The sequence below is a fragment of the Piliocolobus tephrosceles genome, chromosome 15 (genome assembly GCF_002776525.5).
Source record: "Piliocolobus tephrosceles isolate RC106 chromosome 15, ASM277652v3, whole genome shotgun sequence".
NCBI lineage: Eukaryota > Metazoa > Chordata > Mammalia > Primates > Cercopithecidae > Piliocolobus > Piliocolobus tephrosceles.
Genome location: NC_045448.1, coordinates 65,748,712 through 65,758,866, shown reverse-complemented (window position 1 = coordinate 65,758,866; position 10,155 = coordinate 65,748,712).

Sequence of the window (10,155 nt, the reverse complement as noted above, 5' to 3'; positions counted from 1 at the left end):
CATTGTAGGGAGGAAATCAGCAGTAAGACATATGAACAAAAATCCCTGTAACATGAATAAGTTTAAAGGAAAATGCTGTGCCTTGAGATGCATATGCGAACATCTCCATAAACCTTTTAGCAATATTGCTCCAGCAAGCCCCACCTTATTCCTAAAGGTGGTTTTCTCCTTACTCAGTAAACAAAGCACACAATGGGTTTTACCCGGAGATGTACCATTGCCCAGGGAGGGGCAGGAGACAAATGTTTTTCTCTTTCTTGAGATTTAAGAGAATGGTGATGACCTTTAACCACAAGCAGCCTTTAGGCACTTGTTTAACAAATCACATTCTGCACAGCCCAAAATCCTTTTAACCTTGAGTCACCACACCACATGTCTCTTGCAAGTTGGGGGTAGGGTCACAGATTAACAGCATCTCAAATACAGAACTAAATGGAGTCTCTTATGTCTACTTCCTTCTATATAGACACAGTAACAGGCTGATCTCTCTTTTCCCCACATTTCCCCCTTTTCTTTTCAACAAAACCACCATTGTCATCACGACACTGAGATTACATACTTCACAAAGTAACAGAATATCACGAAGCAAATGGAGACTGGACGAGATCACAGGATGGTGTTAAAATTAAAATTGCTAATGAAATTTTGGGCACGCATAGTCATTGATAACATTTTATCAGGAAATAGGGTTTGAGAGCAGACAACCTGACTGACCAAAATTTATTAGGTGGGAATTTCTTCCTCCTAATAAGCCTGAGAGCACTACAGGAGGCCGGGGCTTATTTCATCCCTTCGGCTTCAACCGTAAAAGGCGGCACGCCTCCAAGGGGGTCGTTTATAGGCCTACCCTCAGAGCGCATTCTCTTTCTCAGGGATATTCCTTGCTGAGAAAAAGAATTCAGCGATATCTCTCCTATTTGTGTGCAAAAGGAGAAAAGATATGGCTCTGTTCCGTCCGGCTCACCGGCGGCCAGTTCAAGGTTACCTCCCTTGTTTCCTGAACATCGCTGTTATCCTGTTCTTTTTTCAAGATGCCCAGATTTCGTATTGTTCAAACATACATGCTCCACAAACAATTTGTGCAGTTAAGGCGATCATCACAGGGTCCTGAGGTGACATATATCCTCCTCAGCTTACAAAGAAAATGATGGGATTAAGAGATTAAAGACAGACATAAGAAATTACAAAAGTATAAATTTTGAAGAACTAATAAAATGTCCATGAAATCTTCATATTTTATGTTTTTCTGCTGTGGCTTCAGCCAGTCCCTCCATTCAAGGTCCCTGACTTCCCGCAACATTCTCCCTCCCTTTTCCTCTATATAAATGTGCCATGGCGATGAAGGCTTGTTCGTTCTCTCGATTTTGGCGCAGGATTCTTCTACTGGTCCAGCACACTAAAAACAAACCGATTAAACAGAGACACATAATTCCAAAATTTACTACAGGAGAGTTCCCAATAGACTTAATCCAAGTCATGGGGTTTAATCCATCAAGATTTCTTGCCACTTGATCTAACGCTTCAGCTCCAGGCACAATATTTAAATGACTTTGAGAGGCTTCAAAAATTTGTTCTTTTAATTTAGAAATGTCTAAAGTGAGATTATCTTCTCTTCCCTGTAGATGGCGCCTTACCATGTCCCAGTGAAGTTTAGACTCATTATAAACTTGGGGTGTAATACAAAAATCTGAAGTATTCCAGTCACACTGTAACTGGAAATGATGTTCCAAGCTCATGAGTCTATCTCCCATCCAAATGACAGTTTGTCTAAGATCATTAATTTGATTTGCCAATTTTTGATCAATACCAGATTGTGAATTCCACAACCTTGTGGTAAGTAAATATACTGATGGGATTAAGAGTAGGTACTTCTACCAACCAATTTTGGATAGCAGGCATTAAACATCCTGGTGCTTTCCCTAGACATATAGGAGGATAACGATACCCAGTGGAAATATTTATCATCATTCCTTCTTCCTCCGGTTTGGCAGGGCAACGATCATCTGTGGGACCAGGTACCCACACACTATTATTAACATATACTTCAATAGGATTATCCATCCATGTGACTGCCCGAATTAAGGGCGGGAAAGGCACATAGGCCCAGTATGTATAATTAGCTGTAGCTGCTCCTGCAGGCATGGGGAGACTTACCACCTTGATAAAACCATTAAAGCTGCAAGCAGCATTTTTTCTGAGGTTTGTGTCACCTTTGTGCTAGCTAGACTTTTTCTAGCTAACAGTGTCAGCTTCTTTAACTGTGCCCAGGTTAGCAGCTCCTCCTTCTTGGTGCGTGGTGACTTCATCTGTTTTTCTGATATCACCACTTGATTCATCCTGCGAGTCAATGGTGCTCGATTGCGGTGTTTCCGTCTCCGTGAAGGCGCTTTTCTTTGCATCTCCGATGGGTTCATTGTAGAACTTCAAATGTCTAGTGGGTATCCAAATAGGAAGCTGATTTTCTCCTGGTGAAACACAAGCAAAACCTCTTCCCCAGGTTATCACCTTCCCTATTTCCCATGTCTTATTTTTGTTGTCTTTCCACCAAATCAGTTTTCCTTCATGTGGGCTGTTCTTTTTACCCGTAAGATGTTGTTCTGCAGAAGTAGTAGTCTGATTTCTATAAATGTTTAAAAAATTTAAAATACAGAGTGCTAGATTAAGCTGCATCTGAGGAGAGGCACACTCCTTACTGTCTCCCCCTTCTTTTTGTTTAACTGAGTTTTGAGTGTTCTATTAGTTCTTTCTACTATGGCCTGTCCTTGGGAATTATAAGGAATTCCTGTTGTGTGTGTAATATTCCACTGATTTAAGAATTTTTGGAAAGCTTTACTACAATAACCTGGTCCATTGTCAGTTTTAATTTTTTCTGGAACTCCCATCACAGCAAAACAAGATAATAAATGTTTTTTAACATGGGAAGTACTTTCTCCTGTCTGGCATGTTGCCCATATGAAATGTGAATAAGTATCAACTGTTACATGAACATATGATAATTTTCCAAATGAAGGTACATGGGTAACATCCATTTGCCATAATGCATTAGGACACAGACCTCTGGGATTAACTCCTGCCTCTTGAGTGGGCAGGTGTAGTACTTGACACTGGGTACAATGTTGTACAATATTTTTTGCCTATTTCCATGTGACATCAAATTTGTTTTTTAACCCTGCTGCATTTACATGAGTCAAAGCATGAAGTTCTCCTGCTTTTATGAATGCAGAGGATACCAGTAAGTCAGTTTGTTTATTTGCTTTAGTTAAAGGTCCTGGTAAATTAGTGTGCACTCCAATATGAGTAATATAAAATGGGAAATTCCTCTTCTTACAATTTGTTGTAACAAATTCAAATAGCTGGTTTAACTGATCATCCATGCTATATTTAATTAGAGCTGTCTCAACATCCCTTGTAGCCTGTACTACATATGCAGAATCTGATATAATATTAATAGGTTGATTAAAATCTTCTAACACTGTAATGACTGCAACCAACTCTGCCCTTTGAGCTGATTGATATTGAGTTTTGATTACTCGCTGTTTTGGCCCTGTGTAAGCCGCTTTTCCATTGCTGGAACCATCAGTAAATACTGTCAGAGCATTTTCTAAAGGTTCATGTCTGGTAATTTTAGGTAAAATCCAAGTAGTCAATTTTAAAAACTGGAAGATTTTTGTTTTTGGGTAATGATTATCAATAATTCTCACAAAATCAGCAAGGCCAATTTGCCATGCACCAGAATTGATAAAGGCTTGTTTAACTTGTTCCTTGGTTAAAGGAACAAATATTTTGTCTGGGTCATTACCACACAATTTTATTATTTGTAATCTTGCCTGATCAATTAATGTAGCTATTTGATCCAAGTACAATGTAAAAGTTTTAATTGTACTGTGAGGAAGGAATGACCACTCCACAAGATCAGTATTTTGAACAATGATGCCTGTTGGAGAATGTGCAGTGGCAAAAATCAAAAGTTGGAGTGGGACTAAAGAATCTATTCTACTGATTTGCGCTGACTGAATTTTTTCTTCCACTAATTTAATTTCTTTTGTTGCCTCTGGGGTCAATGTTTTCTTACTATTTAAGTCTGGATCTCCTCTTAGGATAGAGAACAAATTTGACATGGCATAAGTAGGAATGCCTAGAGTTGGCGGAATCCAATTAATATCACCTAACAATTTTTGAAAGTCATTTAATGTTTTTAATGTGTCTTTTCTTATTTCTATTTTTTGTGGCTTAATTTTTCTATTTTCTATTTGCATCCCTAAATAATGAAAAGGATCAGAGGTTTGGATCTTATCAAATGCAATTGTTAGTCCTGCGTTGGCAACCTCTGCTTGCAGAAATGTGTAACAGTCAATTAATTTGTCTCTTGTTTCTGCAGCACATAAAATATCATCAATATAGTGAATGATATAACAATCTGAAAATTTGTCTCTAACTGGTTGAAGGACTTGACCTACGAAAGTTTGACAAATAGTTGGACTATTAAGCACTCCCTGAGGTAATACTTTCCACTGAAACCTGGTGGCTGGTTCTTTATTATTTATGGCTGGTAAAGGCAATTTTTTTACAATCTTGCTCTGCCAGAGGAATGGTAAAAAAGCAATCCTTAAGATCAATTATAATTAAAGGCCAGTCTTTTGGGATCATGGCTGGAGAGGGCAATCCAGGTTGGAGAGGCCCCATGGGTTGAATTACAGCATTTACGGCTCTTAAGTCCATTAACATACACCATTTGCCTGATTTTTTCTGAATTACAAATACAGGAGAATTCCAGGGTGAGAATGAAGGCTCAATGTGTCCCTTTTCTAATTGTTCCTTTGCTAATAAGTGTAAAGCCTCCAGTTTTTGCTTCGGTAGCGGCCACTGATATACCCATACCGGTTTTTCTGTTTTCCAAGTTAATGGAATGGGTTTAGGAGGCTCTACAGTGGCCGCCCCTAAAAAGGATACCCTATTCCTTTTCTTATCTGATTTTTCTCAGTCTCAATTGGGACTTTAATGCCATTTTCATTTTTTCCTAATCCCTTTCCTGGTATATATCCTATCTTAGTCATGATTTTTTGACTCATGGGGCTGTATAATGGAGCAGGCACAATGATTTCTGCACCCCATTGTTGTAACAAATCCCAACCCCATAGATTAATAGGAATTGAAGTAATCATTGGCTGAACAGTACTTTTTGATTATCTGGCCCTAAACAATGTAAAATCATTGTACTTTCATACACTTCTGAAGCTGTGCCTACGCCGACAAGTCTTGTAACAGCCTTTTGTTTAGGCCAATTTTTTGGCCACTGATTTAAAGCAATGACAGAGATATCTGCTCCTGTGTCTACCAACCGTTCAAACTGTTTTCCTTGAATAATGGCCTTACACACAGGTCTGCTTTCAGAGACCAGACTTGCCCAATATGCAGCCTTTCCTGCCAGATCAGCGCTTCCGAACCCTCCTGTTCTTTTTATTTCACTGTTTCCAATTTTAATATAAGGTAGGAGTAATAATTGAGCGATCCTGTCTCCTGGACTGGCACTCCAAGGAATTGAGGAACTAATAACCAATTGAATTTCGCCTTCATAGTCTGAATCAACCACACCAGTATGAATCCGAACTCCTTTTAGATTTAAACTTGACCCTCCTAAGATTAGTCCCACAGTCCCCTCAGGCAGTGGGCCGCACACCCCCGTGGGGACCTTCAGTGGAGGCTCCCCTGGAAGCAGAGAGACCGCCTGTACAGTACACAAATCCACTGCTGCACTGCCACCCGCGACGGGGGACAATCGCTGCACTGTGATAACTGGCTTATTTCCTGAGACATTTGCGACAGTGGGGGTTGTTGTTCCTGAAAACCCTGTGGAACAAGGGGTTGAATTTGGAATACCCCAGTTTGTTGCGGGGCCTGAGGCTGGCCCCTCCTCTCGTTTCCCGACAGTGGTTGCCCATTTTTATCAAATTTAGAACGACATTGATTACCCCAATGTTTTCCCTTTTTACATCTTGGACACAGGGCAGGTGGCTCTTTATCTGTTGTTGTAGTAACTTGAGTAGTTACATTTTGCTTATTTGAGACTAGGCAATTCTTTTTTAGATGACCAATTTGACCACAATTATACCATTCTCCCCCAAATGTTTTTACTTGTCCTCCTAAAGCAACTCCTGTGATTGCCTGAGCCATAAGCATACCTTTATGCATAGCTCCTCCAATTCCATCGCAGGCTTTAACGTACTCTGAGATTACATCTAATCCTGCAGGAACCCTTCCTTTTAATGGCTTAATGGCTGATTGACAATCAGGATTGGCATTTTCATATGCCATCAACTCCACTATGACTTTACGGGCATTCTCATCGGTAATTGACTTTTGAGCAGCATCTTGAAGTCTTGCTACAAAATCTGGGTAGGGCTCTTTAGAGCCTTGTCTTATTGTATTAAAGGAAGGGCAGGCGGTTCCTGGGTCTTGGATTTTCTCCCAGGCCCTAAGGCAGATAGCCCTGATTTGCTCAATGGCCTCATTTGGCATTATTGCTTGTTGGTCAACAGTGCTCCAATTTTGACCTATTCCTAATAGTTGATCTGCATCTATGTTAATTGGAGGATTGGCAGTCCTATTTTTTCGGACCTGCACTTGTGCCCCATCAATCCACCAAGTCTTAAATTGTAAAAATTGAGAGGGTGAGAGTGATGATTTTGCCAGAATCTCCCAATCATAAGGAATGAGTCTATGTCCATGAGCAATGGAATCTAATAATGTTCTCATGTAAGGAGAGTTGGGTCCATACTGTTTTACTCCTTCTTTCATTTCTTTTAGCATTTTTATAGAAAAGGACTGATATCTGGCTTCAGCCACGGGAGGCTCTCCCTCTTGGGCCCCTTCTCTAGGTGGTCTTGCTTCTAATATTACTGGGAATTGCCACGCCTCAATATCTCCCTGTTTTCTTGCCTCATCAATAATTTTATGTATTGCACTACCCTGTGTCCTAGGCGGTGCTGCAGGATTAAGTCTCATGGTGGGCGGCTGAGGATATGGCTCCCTGCCCTGTGGCACTGGAAATGTTCCTGGCTGTCCACACAGATTTTTTGGGGGCTGCAGATACTGCAGTTCAGCTGGCGGCCAGTATTGATAGGCTACTGGTGGCTGGATCTTACTTTCTACCTGCTGATATTGTGGACATTGTATTTGGATTGGCATTGCCGTGACAGAGACTCTATCTTTCTCTATTTGATCTTCTTTTGGAGTTTGTACTTGTTTAACCTGCATTTGAGGTTCTAAGGTTGCAGGCATCTGAGCTGCTGTAAGAGGAGTTGGCCATCGTGGTTTAGACTCTGATGGCTCTGCTAATTCTGGATCTTTTTCCTCTAATTTTAACGTTTCAGGATATATTACCTCCTGTAATTGATTATTGTCAACATTTTGTGTTGACTGAGCCATTACCGGCTCTGCTACACATTTACAGTGTGAACTTTCCTTTCCTTTCCGGGATTCTATCCCTGCCTCTTTTTCACAATCTACTGCACAGCTTTTAGGGACATCGGAAACTGGAATGCTATCTTCTTCTGTTTGCAACGGTTCTAAAGCTACTTTTACAATGACCCAATCATTCCATACTGTAAGTGGGATGATTTTACCTTCCCTACTTGCTTGTTTTAATTCTTTGCCAATTTTTTCCCAATCTTTTAGATCTAAAGTTCCCTGTTCCGGAAACCATGGACAAAACTGTTCTATTGTTTGAAAGAGCGTATTTAGACTTTTGGTAGACACTTTAACTCCCCCTCTTTTTAAGAGAATTTTTATAAAGCTGCGATAAGAGGCATATCTACTTTTAGTTTGCCCCATTGTTACCCTAGGTTCTTCCGAGCGCACAAGCTTCCCGCAAGGCTGACTGTAGACGTACTCGGGAGTCTCGTCGACTTGTCCTCAATGACCACGCTCCAGCGTACCTTCACCTTAGAGAAAAGCTTCCACGTTGGGCACCAGATGAAGGGGTGGCCTGCCCCTCCACACCTGTGGGTGCTTCTCGTTAGGTGGGACGAGAGACTTGAGAAAAGGAAATAATACACAGAGACAAAGTATAGAGAAAGAAAAGCGGGACCCAGGGGACCGGCGCTCAGCTTACAGAGGACCCACGCTGGCACCGGCCTCTGAGTTCCCTTAGTATTTATTGATAATTATCTTTACCATCAAAAAGATAAGGGAGTGGCTAGAAAATAGGATCATTGTAGGGAGGAAATCAGCAGTAAGACATATGAACAAAAATCCCTGTAACATGAATAAGTTTAAAGGAAAATGCTGTGCCTTGAGATGCATATGTGAACATCTCCATAAACCTTTTAGCAATATTGCTCCAGCAAGCCCCACCTTATTCCTAAAGGTGGTTTTCTCCTTACTCAGTAAACAAAGCACACAATGGGTTTTACCCGGAGATGTACCATTGCCCAGGGAGGGGCAGGAGACAAATGTTTTTCTCTTTCTTGAGATTTAAGAGAATGGTGATGACCTTTAACCACAAGCAGCCTTTAGGCACTTGTTTAACAAATCACATTCTGCACAGCCCAAAATCCTTTTAACCTTGAGTCACCACACCACATGTCTCTTGCAAGTTGGGGGTAGGGTCACAGATTAACAGCATCTCAAACACAGAACTAAATGGAGTCTCTTATGTCTACTTCCTTCTATATAGACACAGTAACAGGCTGATCTCTCTTTCTTTTCCCCACAGCCAGGCTGGTCTCAAACTCCTGACCTGGTGATCTGTCCACCTCAGCCTCTCAAAGTGCTGGGATTACAGGGGTGAGCCACTGTGGCTGGCTGAGAATTTTTCTTTTTTTTTTTTTGAGACGGAGTCTCGCTCTGTCACCCAGGCTGGAGTGCAGTGGCTTGATCTCAGCTCACTGCAAGCTCCGCCTCCAGGATTTATGCCATTCTCCTGCCTCAGCCTCCCGAGTAGTTGGGACTACAGACGCCCGCCACCTCGCCCGGCTAGTTTTTTTGTTTTTGTATTTTTTGGTAGAGATGGGGTTTCACCGTGTTAGCCAGGATGGTCTCGATCTCCTGACCTCGTGATCCACCCGTCTAGGACTTCCAAAGTGCTGGGATTACAGGCGTGAGCCACCGTGCCCGGCTGAGAATTTTTCTTAATATTAATTTTCCCCCAAACTCCCAGCTCCTCCTTTCAATATTCTGTGTGGGCTTCTTCTCTCCCCTTCCGTAAATAATGGTGTTCTTCAAGAACTGTTTTAGGTTCTTTTCTCTTTTCACTTATCTCATTCATCCCCCATAATTGCCTAATTAACTACTACTCATTCTTTAGACTGCTTAAATCCAATAACTCCTCAGGTAAAATGGGGTTTCCCTCTTTCAGAACACTTATCGCAATTCCAATAAACAACACATGGTACAATTAGTCATTTAATGTCTGTCTTTTTCACTAGACTGTAAGCTGCATGAGAGCAGGGATTATGTCTGTCCTTTTCACTTCCATAATCCTCATAGCCTAAATAAATATTTGTTGAATAAATGAATGACTGAATGAATGAGTATGTGAATGGAGGAATAAACAGATGGTGATCTCATCATTCCTCTGTCTGCTAAATCAAGTTTAGACGAAAGCTGCCTCCTTACATGTTTTAAGTTTGGCCTAAAGGTTTCTCTGTACATTGTGAATTATAACAACTGGAGGTGTAAACAGACCATAGCCTACACCTGTGCCAATCACCAAGTTTTGGTCAATCAAAGGTAGCCCACTATTGGAACCATGTTCAAATAAGGCAAATGCCAAGCTGTAACCAATCTGGCTGTTTCCATACCTAACTTCTGTTTTCTGTACATCACTTTCCTTTTTCTGTCTATAAATCTTCTACCATGTGGCTGCGCTGGAGTCTCAGAGCTTACTCTGGCTCTGGAGGCTGCTTGATTCATGAATCGTTTATTGCTCAATTAAACTCTTTTAAATTTAATTTGGGTGAAGTTTTTCTTTTCACATAGCTTAGTCCATTTTTGTTGTTTATAACAGAATACCTCAGACTGGACTGGGCGTGGTGGCTCATGCCTATCATTCCACAGCTTGGGGGTCCAAGGCAGGTGGATCACTTGAGGTCAGGAGTTTGAGACCAGCCTGGTCAATATGGTGAAACCCCATCTCTACTAAAAAGACAAAAAAAA